Source organism: Rhinoderma darwinii, chromosome 3, assembly GCF_050947455.1.
Source record: "Rhinoderma darwinii isolate aRhiDar2 chromosome 3, aRhiDar2.hap1, whole genome shotgun sequence".
In the NCBI taxonomy this organism is placed as follows: domain Eukaryota; kingdom Metazoa; phylum Chordata; class Amphibia; order Anura; family Rhinodermatidae; genus Rhinoderma; species Rhinoderma darwinii.
In genome coordinates this window covers 117,113,306-117,129,879 of record NC_134689.1, presented here as the reverse complement: position 1 = coordinate 117,129,879, position 16,574 = coordinate 117,113,306, and the positions used below count along the sequence as shown (strand labels likewise).

The window sequence follows — 16,574 nt, the reverse complement described above, 5'->3', positions numbered from 1 at the left end:
AACTTGACATTTCTTCATTCTGGCTGGACCTATGTATTTCTAGGTCTACAGCCAGACTGAGGAAGTCAATGGGGCTCCCGTAATGACGGGAGCGTTGCTAGGAGACGTCAGTAAATAGTCACTGTCCAGGGTGCTGAAAGAGTTAAGCGATCGGCAGTAACTGTTTCTGCACCCGGGACAGTGACTACCGATCCCAATATACAGCTACCTGTAAAAAAAATAGAAGTTCATACTTATCGAGAACTCCCTGCTTCTGTCTCCAGTCCGGCCTCCCAGGATGACGTTTCAGTCTAAGTGACGGCTGCAGCCAATCACAGGCCAATAACAGGCTGCAGCGGTCACATGGACTGCCGCGTCATCCAGGGAGGTCAGGCTGGATGCCGAAGGAGGGACGCGTCACCAAGACAACGGCCGGTAAGTATGAATTTCTTCGACTTTCACAAGGGAAAGTGCTGTCCCTTCTCTCTATCCTGCACTGATAGGGAGAAGGGAAGTACTTTTACCGCAGTCCGCAGCAGCTAGTCCGCATCAATTTACTGCACATTTTGGGCAGATCCGCAGCAGAATCTGCAACGCAGATTCTGTGCGGCATTGATGCGGACAGTTGCGGAGGAAATCCGCCACGTGGGGGCATGCCCTAATACATAGTCTACTTAAACGCGTTGTCCTACGATTACATTTTAACTTTCTCTGTTAGATCACACAAAAAAATTATAATTTTTCAATTGTAAACAATTAGAAAATGTCTCCTGTGTCTAGATTTTGCTGTTACATACTTTCCAGCACCCTGGTGTTCTTTTCATACCTTCTCAGAACGTTCACATGATGTGTTTATTGCCGGAGCGAAGTAACCTTTTCTAGTGTGCCGATTCTTATAGGCTGGCTGCCAAGGTCTGGAAGCAGATTCAGAGTCCAGTTGCTGAAACAATCTGTAAAGTGGCTGGTAATAGCAAGATCAGTCAAATAACAGTCCAGGTTCAGTGCAAAGGTAAGGGGCAACGGTTTGTACCGTAAGATAGAAACGTGGTCAAGAGGCAATCCAAGTTTGATACAAAGATAAGCAGAAACAGTTTGTAGCATAAGGCAGAGGTGTGTTCAGGAAACAATCCAAGTTTGGTATACAGATAAGCTGCAACAGTTTGCAGAGTAGGACAGATATGTGGTCAGGAAAAAAATCCAAGTTTGATACACAAGTAAGCAGCTGTAGTTTGTAGAGTAAGGGAGCAATGAACTAGACTAGAAACAAAAAGCTTAACAGTTTGGCAAGGAGGGAGGGCAAGGGCCAAGCTAATATAGGAAACCAAAAGGGTGAGAGTAATTAGGTAATCAAGGCAAACACTCTTAAGTGGCAAGAATCAAGAGAACCTAGACACTATATTCAGCAGCACCAGTAGACACAGGAGTTTATGGGTTCAAATCCTGACACTGGCCTGAACAATAGAAGCAATCACTCCACTGCCCATGTACAAGAGGATCTGGGCAGTCGGACTGAGCAACTGGGCATTTGTGTGCTCACTTGCTGTTTCCAATTGAAAGATTATTATGTTTTGCGTGCTCTAACAGAGAAATGTAATATTTAATCAGGGGAAACCCATTTAAGAATTAGTATAACATAATGTACAGAAAAGGTTTTATTTCCTGTAGCAGCATCCAAAAAGCACTAATGAATATTTTTTACACCCCCTTTATTCATTAAAAACAAATTACCATCATATGTATATCTCTGCAATATACTTTAATCCATTTCCTTCCTGTCTCCACTCATTAGTTAACATGATCAATGCAGTTATTCAGTGATTATCTCCCCATTAGAGAGGTTTAACCATCTATGCTATGTAAGCTGCTGTAAACCCTGCCCAGATTAAAGGTCTTTTACTGTATACCCTCTATTTACACTTGATTTTGCACCAAGAGAATATCTATATACTTACATACTATTAAAGGTGGTACTACAAGTATAACTGAATAATTTTCTCACATTTCTCAACATTATCCATATGTATGCCAACAAAAGAGAAGCAAATTACTTACATTCATATGCTTTAAATGACACTTTTATTCATTGTAAATTCCAACAACTACTTAATAATCCACAATAGGATTATATATTAGTAGTAGCCCTAAAGGGTTGGTCCAATATTGGCAATCCCTTTTTGTTAGAATGGTCCCCCAAAAAAAGTTGATCACAGTGTGACCCCCAGCAATCAGATTCAATTTATGAGTGAAGATGCAAGCAAGTATTTAATTCCCTGTGCCACGAGAGGGGAAATTAAGCATTACACGGTGTCCTCCAAAAGGAAAGGGCTGTCCATGTAGTGCATACTCGTGCTGATAGACTCTCTTTGAAACCACTCTCTACTCTGTTTAAATGACGAAGGTCCCAATTAATTAAAAATGTCCTAATAGGGTATTTGAAGATGGGTTTTCTAAACTCATTTTTTTGGGTCATTTATGGCAGGATTCAGACATGTCAGTTTAAGACAATGACTTAACCTGATCTTAGACACTGGAAAGATACATACTTGTTGGTTGGATGGCCAGAAAGTGCCCGATAAGTATCCATTCAAAATCAAGATGATAGGATATAGTTAAATTATGACTAAAAACAATTTATATTAGCTTGTCATCTATAAACTACACAACAAGGTTTCCAAAGAAGCCTTCCGAATTGCAGAATAGCTGGCTCTAGTCAGGCAAAATCTTGCATAATAAATCCTGCCATTTAGGGCCAACTTTTCACTCACATAATTATAGGGGTTCCTATGAATTACACTTAGTCCAGAATTTGTATTATTAAAAATAACATTATTGTAAATACTTATGTTAATAATAATGTGAAAAGTAAAAATAGATTGCTGCCAATCCTACACAAGAGCATTATTTCTGGCTATATGATACAGTTGGGGAGGTTTTAGCTTGTATTAGTTAGTGATCGAATGTACTTACATAAGTACAGTAGCACAGCCCTCACAGTGCTTTATATAGTAGGCTTTATTGCAAGCAGCATTAAGATCTATTAAACTTTCCTATAAATAGCTAACATACCATCTAGGTTACCAATTTTAGAAAGTATTGTTATGCTCAGCCAACCTGCTGATTTGGTGCTGGCTCAACTGGGATGCGAAGTCTAAGCTATCCCTGGTTTCCCCCCCTTAATCTCTGTACGCTGCTGCAGAGAATCCCGAAGTTGCCGTTCCCAGAGTAGTTTCCCGGTGTACCAGTGTTGTAGTTATTTTCAGTTTAGGAAAAGGTGCAAAAAAAAAAAAATCACTTGGATATTACTTTTTTTTGTTTTTTTAAAAGGTTTTATTTATTCATTTTCAAAGTACAAAAGTACAAGTAAATACAACATAAGTACCAACCCGTAAACTGGTTGGAATAACAAGGCACCATGGTTACAAGTACAGATAAGGCAGTGAACAGATGAAGGAGTATCACAATACAGGATATACTTAGCTGCCAACAAGTAGCAGAAGATGTGACCACAGTAGATGCCTAAGAACAACTAAAAGAACACACATGCACACACCATTCACCCAAGCGCTCCAGTCATCCCGCATTGCTCCCATTCCATCCAGAAGGGCAAACAAGCATTAAACGGCAGTGTCCGAAGCCTCCAACCATCTATACCAAATCTTCCCAAACTTGTCAGGGCAGCGCCTGTTAATGGACATTACTTGTTTAAAGTAAATTGACCTTGAGACAAAACGGTTCCTACCCCAACCTCAGAAGCCTCAATCTCTACAATAAAAGGTCGCTGTGGATCGGGTTGAACTAAAACTGGAGTCTTCATGAAGCACCTTTTTAGCTTCTCAAAATCTTCCAAAGACTCAGCCTTCTATTCTGAAACATTAGCTTTTTTTTTTTTTTGTCAAATGAGTTAGAGGTTTTGCCAACTCTAAGAACCCATTTTTAAACTTTCTGTAGTAGTTCGCACCTCTGTAAGGGTATGTTCACACACTAGCTGGCTTTTACGGCTGAAATGACAGCCTGTTTTCAGAAGAAAACAGCTGTGTCGTTTCAGCCATAAATGCTCCTCCTCGTAAGACACGAGGCGTCTGTGACGCTCGTATATCTTGAGCTGCTCTTCATTGAGTTCAATGAAGAACGGCTCAAATTACGTTGCAAAGACGTGCCCTGCACTTCTTTGCCGAGGCAGTCAATTTACGCGTCGTTGTTTGACAGCTGTCAAACGACGACGCGTAAATTACAGGTCGTCTGCACAGTACGTCGGCAAACCCATTCAAATGAATGGGCAGATGTTTGCCGACGTATTGTAGCCCTATTTTCAGACGTAAAACGAGGCATAATACGCCTCGTTTACGTCTGAAAATAGGTCGTGTGAACACAGCCTAAACCTTTCAAGGTCTTCGCTTGCATCGAATCTTCGATAGTATATACATGTGAAACCTGCAGCAGAGACAATGTAGCGCAAAAGTACCAAACGAAAGTCAGGAGAGAAAGTTCAATTATCATAAAGGTATACCACCACGAAACCTTCCAATACAATCTCAGAAAATGTAATTCACAAAGTTTGAAAAACTGCTGGAGCATTAAAAAAGCAAAAATTCTCATAATGACCATCAGGAATATTAAAGGCAGTCTACCACTTGTCGGATTGAGATGAGATGATAGGCCCCTCAAAGATCAAGTTTACTAAAGTATATAGTCCCTTGTAACTGATTAAACAGGTCTAGAATCAAGTGCAGAGGGTCTTGATTCCTAACTGTAATTTTATTGAGGTATCGGAAATAAATAAAGGGCTACAAACCTTTTTTTGCAAAAACAAAAAAATACTGCCCCCTACAGGTGAAGAGGATGGCCTAATGAACCCTTTCCATAAACTGTCAGCAATGTAATTCTTAAGTGACTGGCATTCAGGGGGTGAGAGGTTATAGAATCGTCCTAAAAGAAGATGGGATCCAGAAGGGATCCAATTTTGGACAATCATATCCTCTATCAGGTAGCAACTTGTCACAAGCTTACTCAGACAACACATCAGAGAAATCCTTCACAGAACTCAGAGAAACAGACAGGTAATAAGCATTATCTTCTGGGTTCCACTAGGTTATGGCACCCACACACCAGTCAGGCACATGATTGTGTTTGCATAACCAAGGCAACCCCAGCACAACTGCAGTAGAAAGTGATTTGAGAACATAAAATTACATGATTTGAAAATGTAGGGACCCAACCAGAACAGAAATTTCAGGGGTTACAAATTCAATTACATTTTGTGACAGAGGGATATTATCTACAGTAATAACTTGAAGGGACACAGCAATCTAGTCAAAGGTAATTTACTTGTATCGCTATATTCATATCAGTAAAGTTAGCAGCCAATTCACAGTCGAGAAAGCCTAACCCAAAACATATTAGATTCACCAGACAACTGAACAGGCAATAATATTCTGGAAGAATTGAAAGGGAATACTTTCTGGGACAAACCTAGGCGCTTGAGATTTCCGGTGGCAGCCTCTTAGGACAGGAGTTCATAAGATGACCGGATCCCCCACAATAGAAGTAGAGCCTGAGATTCCTGAGTCTAGATTGCTAATCTGAAAATGGTTGAGTTGCCCCAATCTGAATTGATTCCTCAGAAGATGATAATGCCACCTCAGCCTTTGGACGTTTAAGCAGAGTCAAGGCTTATTATTGACTATGTTCTTGCAATCTCCTATCTAATTTAATAGAAAGGGACATAACTGATTCCAAAGAGATTGCAGGTGGATGATTGATCAACATATCTTTGATGGCATCAGACAAAACAAAATGGAACTGACAATGCAGAGCAGAATCATTCCACTGAGATTCGGTAGCCCAGTGTCTCCCCTGGCGCAGAGAGAGAGGATTTTATTTTTGGCAACAGCAACTCTATCTGGATCATCATATAAAAACTCATCCACAGACCACAGTTCTTGGGATTCAGGTAACAAAGAGAAGGCCCACATTTGATGTGGATCCCCCTGCAACAAGGAGACCAACATTTCAACACGCTGTTGTTCAGAACCCGAGGAATGAGGATGGAGCCTAAAATATAATTTACTCACTTGGAAGGATATAAATTCTTTATGGTTTCCAGAAAAACGATCAAGTAGATTCAACTTAAGCTCACAAACAGAAATGATGCATCAACTGCCAGGACTTGTGATGCCTCCTGATGTGCCAGACGACACTTGATCCACAACTAATTGGAGCTTATCCATATTTTAAGGGTCACTTATTCTGTTATATTCAGCTTACCTGGTGATAGCTGGAACCGCAGTCAGATCGACGCTGGCTCAGCTGAGGTGCAGAGTCTAAGGAATCCCTAGTTTTTGTGCTTTAACCTCTGTACGGAGATGTGGACTTTGAAGCATGAAATCCCCAGGTCGCAGCTCCCAGGGTTGTTGCCGACTGGCAGTTAAAGAGCAGGTAGAGCAAAGGCGCTGCCTGGAGAGAGAAAGTAGTCATTACCAGGTATCAGCCAAGAGAGCGACAAAACTAGAGGATAAGACAAAAGCAGGGTCAGGGACAGGCCAAGTGTCAAATACCACTAGACCTACTAGTGCAAAAATGTAAAGGTAGGTGAACGGTCAGACAGTCCAGAGTGGTGTAACAAATAGCAACAACAAGTAGAAAGAGAATCCAAAGCTTGCAGAAAAGCCTGGTCAGAAAGTAAGCTTCTCAATAGGTAATAGACAGCAGAGGAACCAGCTTAGGAAAACTAATAACTGTCACAGAAGTCAGGACGGCCGTGTCCTTCATATTGATCAGCAGCCATACACACACGCCGCTCGAAGACCTTACGAGCTCCACCATAACTCTCAGAACTAGGCAGGTTGGCAGAGGAGGTCGGCACTGGATCATGGTAAGGTGAGTACATTACAGGTAGGCACCTTCGACATGGGAAAAATGATTTTGAAATTAAACTGAACCATCCGTTTACCTGTAGAGGTTTAAATTGTATTATATTGTTGGATATTTCTGTATTGCTTCATTTATTTTCAAGACCAGCTTTCTGTCACATGGCTGCTTGTGGTGCTGCAAGTTCAGAGCTCAGTGGATGTTCCCTGTGAAGCATGCTCTCTGTCTTCGTCTCCCTTCTCACAATGCTCTAGCCTGTGTACCTGTGTCTTTGGCCCGTCTATCACTCACATTGACCAGCCTGTTCAAGCTGTGGGAATTATAACATGTTGTGTATGAATAATACTGATGTACTCTGACTTCAGATGCCTCTTCACATGGTTTGTTTGTTTGTTTGTTTGTTTGTTTGTTTGTTTGTTTGTTTGTTTGTTTGTTTGTTTGTAGTATGTATCCATGCTGCAGCAACTGCAGCAACCTGATGTACAAAGGAATTGTGTAGTCAAAATGCCAGGATATATTTAATCATGACTAGTTAAACAAGTTGCCTCAGTTTTTTATTTTATAAGCATTGGAGCAAAAAAAGAAAAGATGGTTCCTAAGATGCATATACACTTAACGTGTACCACTGTGCAAAACTCTGCTAATAAGAATGTAGGCTAATGTTTTTCAACAAGAAAGACGCCTTCCTGCATTAGTGAGTTAAAAGAGCACTCCCACAAAATGTTTTATTCTCTGGCCCATTAGAGAGGCACATTATGTAAATTGTGGTGAAGGTAATCTTCTTACCGGTGGCTGTATTCGTGACTTATCCACTCCCTTTTGGTCCTCAGCTGTATCATGTGACCAACACTAGGACTCTGCAATGGGCACAGCGTCTCATGTGTGGACAGGAAGTCAGTTTCTTCATTCATTACTATCACAGCCTCGATGTGAGTCTTAAAGGAGGAAGGAATGTGGAAACTGACTTCCTGTCCACACTTGAGACGCTGTGGCAGTTGGAGAGTCCTAGTGCTGGTCACATGACACAACTGAGGACCAGAAGGGAGTGGATAACTCACAAATACAGCCACCGGTAACAAAATTACCTTCACCACAATGTACATAATGTGCCTTTCCAATGGGCCAGAGAATGAAAAAATTGTGGGAATGCTTCTTTGATAAAATTTTATATGCTACTCTATATCATAGCCACAATAAAATCATACTTCAACAGTGATTGCGGTACAATAAAAAAGCGTCACAAGACACTCATTCCATGTCCTTATATTCTGCTATTTTATCCTACAGTGAACTTTCACAAAATTAAAAAACAGACAGAAAATAAACATTCTGTCAATATCTTTTAAGCTAATAAGCACAGCTATAAAGTTAGATGCACATTATGTGCCAGCCGGGACTGCCAATGGTTTAAAGATTGTCATCAATAGAATTACAGCAAAAGTAGCTCATTTTTTGTTATAGTTAATGTTACTGATATAGAGCCATAATAACACATCTTAATGCATCAATTTAAGTCAATTTGTCTTGTCATGTTGAAAAATCAAGAATCAATGGTACAATTATTAATACAAATATCAACCTGAAAAAAACACACCCTGTCAGTTTTCTGATAACTGTCTTACGGAAAATGTTTTCAATGTCTAATATGTATATACCCCACTCCCTGTCATTCAGCAAACCAAGATGTCCGACAGCAGCGGCATATAGGGGTATATTAGTTGGAGAGGCGCATGTTGAAGCCTATGAGAGTTATGAAAACAGAGCACATTTAGTAACTACTAGAGACTTAAATGTCTGAGGGCAACGCTCTTCTTCATCTCCTCCTATATGTGGCTGCCTCTGGCCAATTGTAGTGTATTTTTACAAATAAACATATATATTTTTAAATGCTTTAGGGTTTTTCCTTATTATTTCCATTTTGGGTAAATAATGTCCAAAAGTTAAGCTTTAAGGGGTATTCCTAAATCAAACATTTATGGCATAGCCACAGGATATACTATAAATGAGTGATATGTGTGGCTAGAGAAAACGGGGGTCCCCCAATCGCCGTCCAGGAAACCAAGGCAGCCGCCACGCTCTGAATCCATTCAGAAAATGAATGGAGAGATGGCCGACCGCATCAACCATTTTGTTATAAATAAAGAAATAGGAACACACCCACTAAAAACACACATGAGTTTCTAGTTTTGAGTGTAGTCAGTGGCCACGAGTCTGAACAGTGGTTAGCCTCAAACAGGCGGAAAAGGAGGCATCATGGTAAAAGTCCTCAGAATTAGGCAGGATATTTCCAGTCCTATGGCAGTTGTGGCAGAGCCAGGAAAAGTTGTCAAAATTAAAAAATAATACTACATTTTCAACAAAGGTGTTGTCGGACTTTAAAGATAAGTAGGGCACTGGCAGAGGGGGAGGACACATATACAATTTATTGTGGCAATTGCTAGTACTGAGAGATCCAAGGCCCTGATGCCCACTGCTAGCAACGCCACCGGTGAACAACAGAAATGTGAAAAAAACAAATTCAATATCTCATTTGTGAGGTGAGTTATCAGCACCTTAAGTTATAACAAGAGCCTAATGCTTCATTCAGAGGAGTGTATTGTATTGTATTGTATTGTATTGTGTTTAACTTTCTTTATTCCAGAAGTAATACCTCTAGTTAAACTAAACTGAGCTTACAGCACATCCAGTATACGAAAAGTTGAACATGAGTACAAAAAAAGCCTGTCTGAATGAGGCCTACACTACTGAGCTATTCTAATGACATTTCTTACTATGATTTTTAATTTATTTGAATTTTTCAAACTTTTTAATATATGAAAAACAAGAAAGGCCACTCAAACTTTTCATAAAATATATTAAAGAGAAATAAGTTGCCATGCACGCTTAATAGTGTATATATACCTTTAATATAAGGCTAAGTTGTGGGTACAGCCTCAGGGTACAATAACAATTTGTCATATAGATGATGTTCTAGCTACTTGGCTCAGATTTTTCTAACAGCTTTAATTACTTATATTGTATGCGTATAATGATTATACTTCAAACATTACTCATGTAATGTTTGTGTTATTCAGTTTGTAATTGTATGCAACCATGGCACATAAACATTAATATTATATCATAATATACAAGATACTGGTGGCTACTGGCTGTATCTAGTAATCAATGTATTGATACTATTTTTTACTAAACAAGCAACACTACATACCATTAACCCCTTCCCTCTTTGGCCACTTTTGACCTTCCTGGCAGAGCCTCATTTTTCAAATCTGACATGTTTCACTTTATGTGGTAATAACTCCGGAATGCTTTTACCTATCCAAGCGATTCTGAGATTGTTTTTTCGTGACACATTGGGCTTTATGTTACTGGCAAAATTTGCTCGGTACATTCAGTATTTAAATGTGAAAAACACCTCAAATTAGCGAAAAATTTCAAACATTAGCATTTTTCTAAATTTCAATGTATCTGCTTGTAAGACAGGAAGTTATACCACACAAAATTGTTGCTAATTAACATCCCCCATATGTCTACTTTAGATTGACATCGTTTTTTGAATATCCTTTTATTTTTCTAGGACGTTACAAGGCTTAGGACTTTAGCAGCAATTTCTCACATTTTCAAGAAAATTTCAAAAGGCTATTTTTAAAGGGGCCAGTTCAGTTGTGAAGTGACTTTGGGGCCTTATATATTAGAAACTCCCAATGTCACATTATTTTAATAACTTCACCCCTCAAAGTATTCAAAACAGCATTTAGAAAGTTTCTTAGCCCTTTAGATTAAGGAATTAAAGCAAAGTAGAGGTGAAATTTAAAAGTTACATTTTTTTTTTGTAGAAATTCACGTTTAATCCATTTTTTTTTTTGTAACACAGAAAGTTTTACCAGAGAAATGCAACTCAATTTCTATTGCCCAGGTTCTGCAGATTTAGGAAATATCCCACATGTGGCCCTAGTGTGGTAACAGACTGAAGCACAGGCCTCAGAATCAAAGGAGCACCTAGAGGATTTTGGGGCCTTCTTTTTATTAGAATATATTTTAGGCACCATGTCAGGTTTGAAGGGCTCTTGCGGTGCCAAAACAGTGGAAATCCCCTAAAAGTGACCCCATTTGGGAAACTACTCACCTCAAGGAAATAATTTAGGGGTACGGTGAGCATTTTGACCCAACAGGTTCATTGCAGAAATTAAAATCTAAATTTTTCAAAGAAAATGTAGGTTTAGCTAATTTTTTTAATTTCCACAAGGACTAAAGGAAAAAAAGCCAAATTTGTAAAGCTACCGTATTTTTCGGACTATAAGACGCACCTGACCATAAGACGCACCCAGGTTTTAGACAACAGAAAATAGGAAAAAAATTATTTATTTTTTTTGTATTGATTGAGCGGTGTGAGGGCTTATTTTGTTGCGGGACGAAATTATTTTATTTTTTACATTGTGCTTGGGGAAAAATGGGAAAAGGTTTTTATTTTTACACTCTTAAAAATGTATCTAACTTTTTTTTTTTTTAGCAAGATTTATTCTTGCTAAAAACTGCGTCTTATAGTCTGAAAAATACGGTATTTCTCCTGAGTAAAACAATGCCCCACATATGTCATAAATGGCTGATGGACACACAACAGGGCTCAGAAGGAGCGCTACTTGGCTTTTGGTGCTCAAATTTAGCAGGAATGGTTTATGAAGGCATTTGCAAAGCCCCTGAGGGGACAAAACAGTGGAAACCCCCTCATAAGTGACCTAATTTGAAAACTATACCCCTTGGGGAAATTATCTAGGGGTATAGTGAGCATTTTGAACGCACAGGTTTTTTGCAGAAATTATTGGAATTAGGTCATAAAAATTAAAATCTAAATTTTTTCAAAGAAAATGTAAGTTTAACTATTTTTTTTTTTCATTTCCACAAAGACTAAAGGAGAAAAAACACCACAAAATTTGTAAAGCAATTTCACCTGAGTAAAACAATACCCAACATGTGGTCATAAACGGCTGTTTGGACACACGGCAGGGCTTAGAAGGGAAAGAGCACTATTTGGCTTTTGGAGATCACATTTAGCAGGAATGGTTTGCGGAGGCCATGTCGCATTTGCAAAGCCCCTGAGGGGACAAAACAATGAAAACACCAAAAAAGTTACTCCATTTAGGAAACTACACCCCTTGGGGAATTCATCTAGGGGTGTAGTGAGCATTTTGACCCCACAGATGTTTCAAAGAATTTATTAGAATTGGGCAGTGAAAAAAAAAACAATCCCTTTTAATCAATAAGACAAAGTTTTAGCTCAAAATTGTTCATTTTCTCAACAAATAAAGGAAAAAAAGAACCCCAACACTTGTAAAGCAATTTCTCCCGTATGTGGTAATAAACTGCTTTTTGGGTACACAGTAGGGCTCAGAAGGGAAGGAGTGGCTTTTGGAGTGCAGATTTTACTGGATTGGTTTCTGGGCACTATGTCGCATTTGCAAAGCCCCTGTGGGACCAAAGCAGTGGAAACCCCCCAGAGGTGACCCGTTTTGGAAACTACACCACTTAAGGTATTAACCTAAGGGTGTGGTGGGCATGTTAACTCGGGGGACTTGAACGTCCAACTGTCAGATTTTTTCTTCTAATACATTGCACTACCTATGTATTAGATCTGTCAGTAATTCACTGACAGATAGACGATTAGGCTTCACCTCCTGGCGGGGCCTAATCAGCTTCCGTAATGGCAAAGCAGGAGGCCATTGTTAGGTCTCCTGTTGCCATAGCAGCAGTCGCCAGCCCTGATTGCATGGCAGGACTGGCAATCTGCTAGCAACCTCGAAGATGCAGCGATCGCTTACGATCACTGCATCGAAGGGGATAATGGCAGGGATCGGAGCTAGCTCCGGTTCCTGCCATTACAGGTGGATGTAACATACAGCTAACATCCAGAGCCATCTTACCATCAGCTACGGAAGCCTTTCAGGCTCCGCCGCCGGGCGGGCCCTGGGAGGTTTCCGTGCTAGGCAGACTAGGAAGCCAGTATTAGGCCTCCCGTTGCCATTGCTGGGCTTCCGATGAACTGCAAACAGCTTAAATGCAGCAACCGCGTTTGAGCGCTGCATTTAAGGGGTTAATGGCGGGGATCGAAGCTAATTTCGGTCCCCGCCATTACAGCCGGATATGAGCTGACATCCGGCGATGGTGGCACCGACTTAGCTTCTGAGCCGTTGTCCACCCTTTGTCATATGGATACGGCAAAATGCGGGAAGCACTAGCTTTCCATGACGTATCCATACGACAAATGTCGAGAAGGGGTTAAAACTAACAAAAACCAAGTAAATATATTTTAATGGGGTTTTCAGGAGAGCGGAAATTGATTGCCTATCCTCAGGAAAGGCCATCAATATCTGATCGGTAGAGGCTCAACTCTCGCCAATCTTTGTTTTGAAGGGGTGATCGCTGCTCAATTCTGTCAAACGGTGATACATTTGTAGCGGCAGTTCAGAGTATTGCAGCCTACTACCTTTCACTAGAATGGAAGAAGGCTGTAATACTCTGAATAGCTGCTACAGGTGTGTCTGCATTTGACAATACAGTATAGGGAATAAAGGGGAAGAAATGCTCACACGCTGAGGATAGGCCATCAATTTTCTCTCTCTCTTCGAAAAAAATCCTTTAGCACTTTCCTGACCAGCCCACGTAGATTAACAGGCTGCAGCGCTGGTCCTTGTGCCTGCAGCCCGTTAATCTACGTATGCGTCTAACAGTGCGCACAGGCATTCCCCTATGCCCGTGATCTCTCAGTACTGGCTGCTATTAGCAGCCTTAGCATTAAAGGAAGACATTGGGTGGGATCACAGCCGTGATCCCCGCCGATTAACCCCTTAAATGCAGCGGTCACTAGCGTCCGCCACATTTAAGGAGTTACAACAACATCGACACCCCGCTACACGATTGTGGGGTGCTGATGGTTGCTAAGGCCTCCGGGTCTGCCATCTACAGAAGGCGATTAGTATTGCAGGGTATTATAACAATGATCCAACAGTTGGATCTTCAAGTCCCTAATGGGACTAAAAAAAAAAGTTTAAAAAAAAGTTACAAAAAATTTATAAAAATAAAAAGTAGAAGTTCCAAGTAACAAAATTTAAAAAATCGCCCCTTTCCCCCTATAAAGTCCTTTATTTTTAGAAAAAAATAAAATAAACTAAGCATAATTAGTATTGCTGCGTGCGTAACAGCCTAAATGCTAAAAATATTATCTTGTTTATCCCGCATGGTGAACGCCTTAAAAAAAACAATAAAAAAAACAATACCAGAATCGCTATTTTTAGTCACTTCAGCCCCCCAAAATTGAATAAATAAGGATCGAAAAATCGCAGGTACCGAAAAATGGTACCAATAAATGCTACAGTTCGTTCCGCAAAAAACAAGCCCCCACACGGCTTTGATGGAAAAACCAAAAAGTTCCGGCTTTTAAAATATGGCAACACATAAACGAAATAATTTTTTTAAAACTGTGATTTTATCGTGAAAAAACACCGTAAAACATAATAAAACTATATACATATGGTATCGCCGCAGAATAAATTAAATATGTAATTTATAGGCACGGTGAACACCATAAAAAAAGGAATAAAAATAATCAAAGTTTTCACCGCATAATTCCACTAAATTCAGTCCTGAAGGGGTTAAGCACATAGTAACTTAAGTAGTTTAGGCTGGAATCATGAGTGCAAGCAATATAATTTGTAGACCCTGTTTAAATGGGCAAATGGGTGCAATGTACTATAAGGGCTTATTCAGACGAACGTATAATACGTCCGTGCTACGCACGTGATTTTCATCACATGGACCTATGTTAGTCAATGGAGCCATTCAGACAGTCCGTGAGTTTCACACTGCGTATGTTCGCTGCGTAAACCCCACGACATGTCCTATATTTGCCCGTTTTTCGCGCATCACGCACCCATTGATGGTGCGTGAAAACGACGCATGGCACACGGACGCACTTCCATGTGCCGCGCGTGATGCGCGCTACAATAGTCAAAACTATGAATGAAAACAGAAAAGCACCACGTGCTTTTCTGTTTACAAACATAAAAACAGAGTGTCATAATGATGGCGGCTGCGTGAAAATCACGCAGTCACGCATCATTTGCTGCTGACACACAGAGCTTTTATGGACCTTTTGCGCACGCAAAATGCAGCGTTTTTTGCACGCGCAAAACGCACACGCTCGTGTGAATCTGGCCTAAGAAGACACCTCCTGTGTCTCTAAATAACGTAGCATAAAAATTAAAGCACGGAAAAATGTTTCTCAATAGTTTTTTCTTTTTATCAAAATATATTTCATTCACAGAAAAAAATTGTATCAAAAGAACACACTTTTGATCAAAAATATATAGTAAAAAGTGATATCACCCATAGTCCGTTTAGAGGATCCGGTTAGATTTCTTCAGTTTACAAAACTAGCAGCAGAGACTTCACGTGGAGGATGTGGTCGGCGTCTCACAACACCTGATGCGACGTTTCGGGGATACTCCTCCTTTCTCAAGCATCCTGGAAACCAAAGAAATCTATCGGATCCTCTAAACGGGTGATATCACTTTTTGCTATACATTTTTGATGAAGAGTATGTTCTTTTGATACTATATTTTGATAAAAAGAAAAAAACTACTGAAAAATATTTTTCCGTGCTTTCGTCTTTATACTAAGTTGGTTGAGTGCGTCATGAAGTTACCATATGGTGGCACATGGAGTGCCTATTGGTCTATAATATAGACTATCAGAAACTCTGTAGGGACTCAGTTTGCAGCCACAGAGTGTCTGTGCACATGGCTTTGCACGGATTTAAGCCCTAAGGTGAATATAGACTTCAAACTGACGGCCTTCCTGACAGCTTGATGACATTTCTTCATTTATGTACTTAGAAAATGGCTATACTAGAAATGTATCTAAAAAAATGATATAAAAAAATGGTGTCCACATTTCCTAACTAGAGATTACAGAAGAGCAGAAACTCAATAATATTGGTTCATTATTTGTATACTGTCAAAGCATCATGATAAGAAAATCATCTGTGCACACAAAATTGCATCTTTTTAGCAATTGTACATCATCAGTAGGAGTATGCAACTTATCTGCAGAACCATACTTGAGAGAAGTGGTCATTTTGCAGAAGATAAGGTTGTGATGTTTTCTAAAAGAAACTGCTTAGTAATCATAGCTGTAAAGTCCATGATACAATGTATGGTGGTTATAACTTATACAATACAGGAGACAGTCGCTGTTCTTGACAGTTTCTTCTTCTTAATAACTTGCTGAACGGCACTTAGGGTGTTCCCTTGCTTAGTCTGTGTGACAAAGTGAGTTCTGTATTGAAATGTTCAGTATAATCTTACTATCATAATATGTGCCCAAGTGACCCATTGTCCTAGAACTCTTGGAATGCAGTCTGGCATCATTAATTCAAGTGCACGACAGATAAATGAAATCATTACTTGTATTTTCTTTTCACAACTGTACAGTTACGTACTTATAGGCGCTGACCTTTTTCTTCAGTTTTGTTTTACATTAGAAGTGGATGTGACCCTGTTTTTTAGAACATTTTTGTATAATGTTGGGACTGTCAAAGCTTCTCCTATTACTGGGATGTACAACCTTTGGCTCCAGGGCCACATTCTTAGATTATACTACTTAAGGAGACCTCAATATAAAAATGGATACAAAATTATACTACAGAACATACTTAATACTCAGTTAAAGAGAAC

General features: G+C 39.8%; 1 protein-coding gene across 3 annotated transcripts in view; it reads right to left on the bottom strand.

Moving 5' to 3' along the window:
• Positions 1 to 16,574, bottom strand: part of SLC26A2 (solute carrier family 26 member 2) — a 75,535-nt gene that overhangs the window by 35,520 nt on the left and 23,441 nt on the right. The window contains exon 2 of one of the 3 annotated variants that reach the window (XM_075856611.1): positions 6,244 to 6,432. The exons of 1 other annotated variant lie outside the window; for it this stretch is intronic. The gene's annotated coding sequence lies outside the window, so the exon portion shown is untranslated. Of the gene's footprint in view, positions 1 to 805; positions 927 to 6,243; positions 6,433 to 16,574 lie in introns of those variants that run through there. One more of the 3 variants, XM_075856612.1, reaches the window with a different exon arrangement.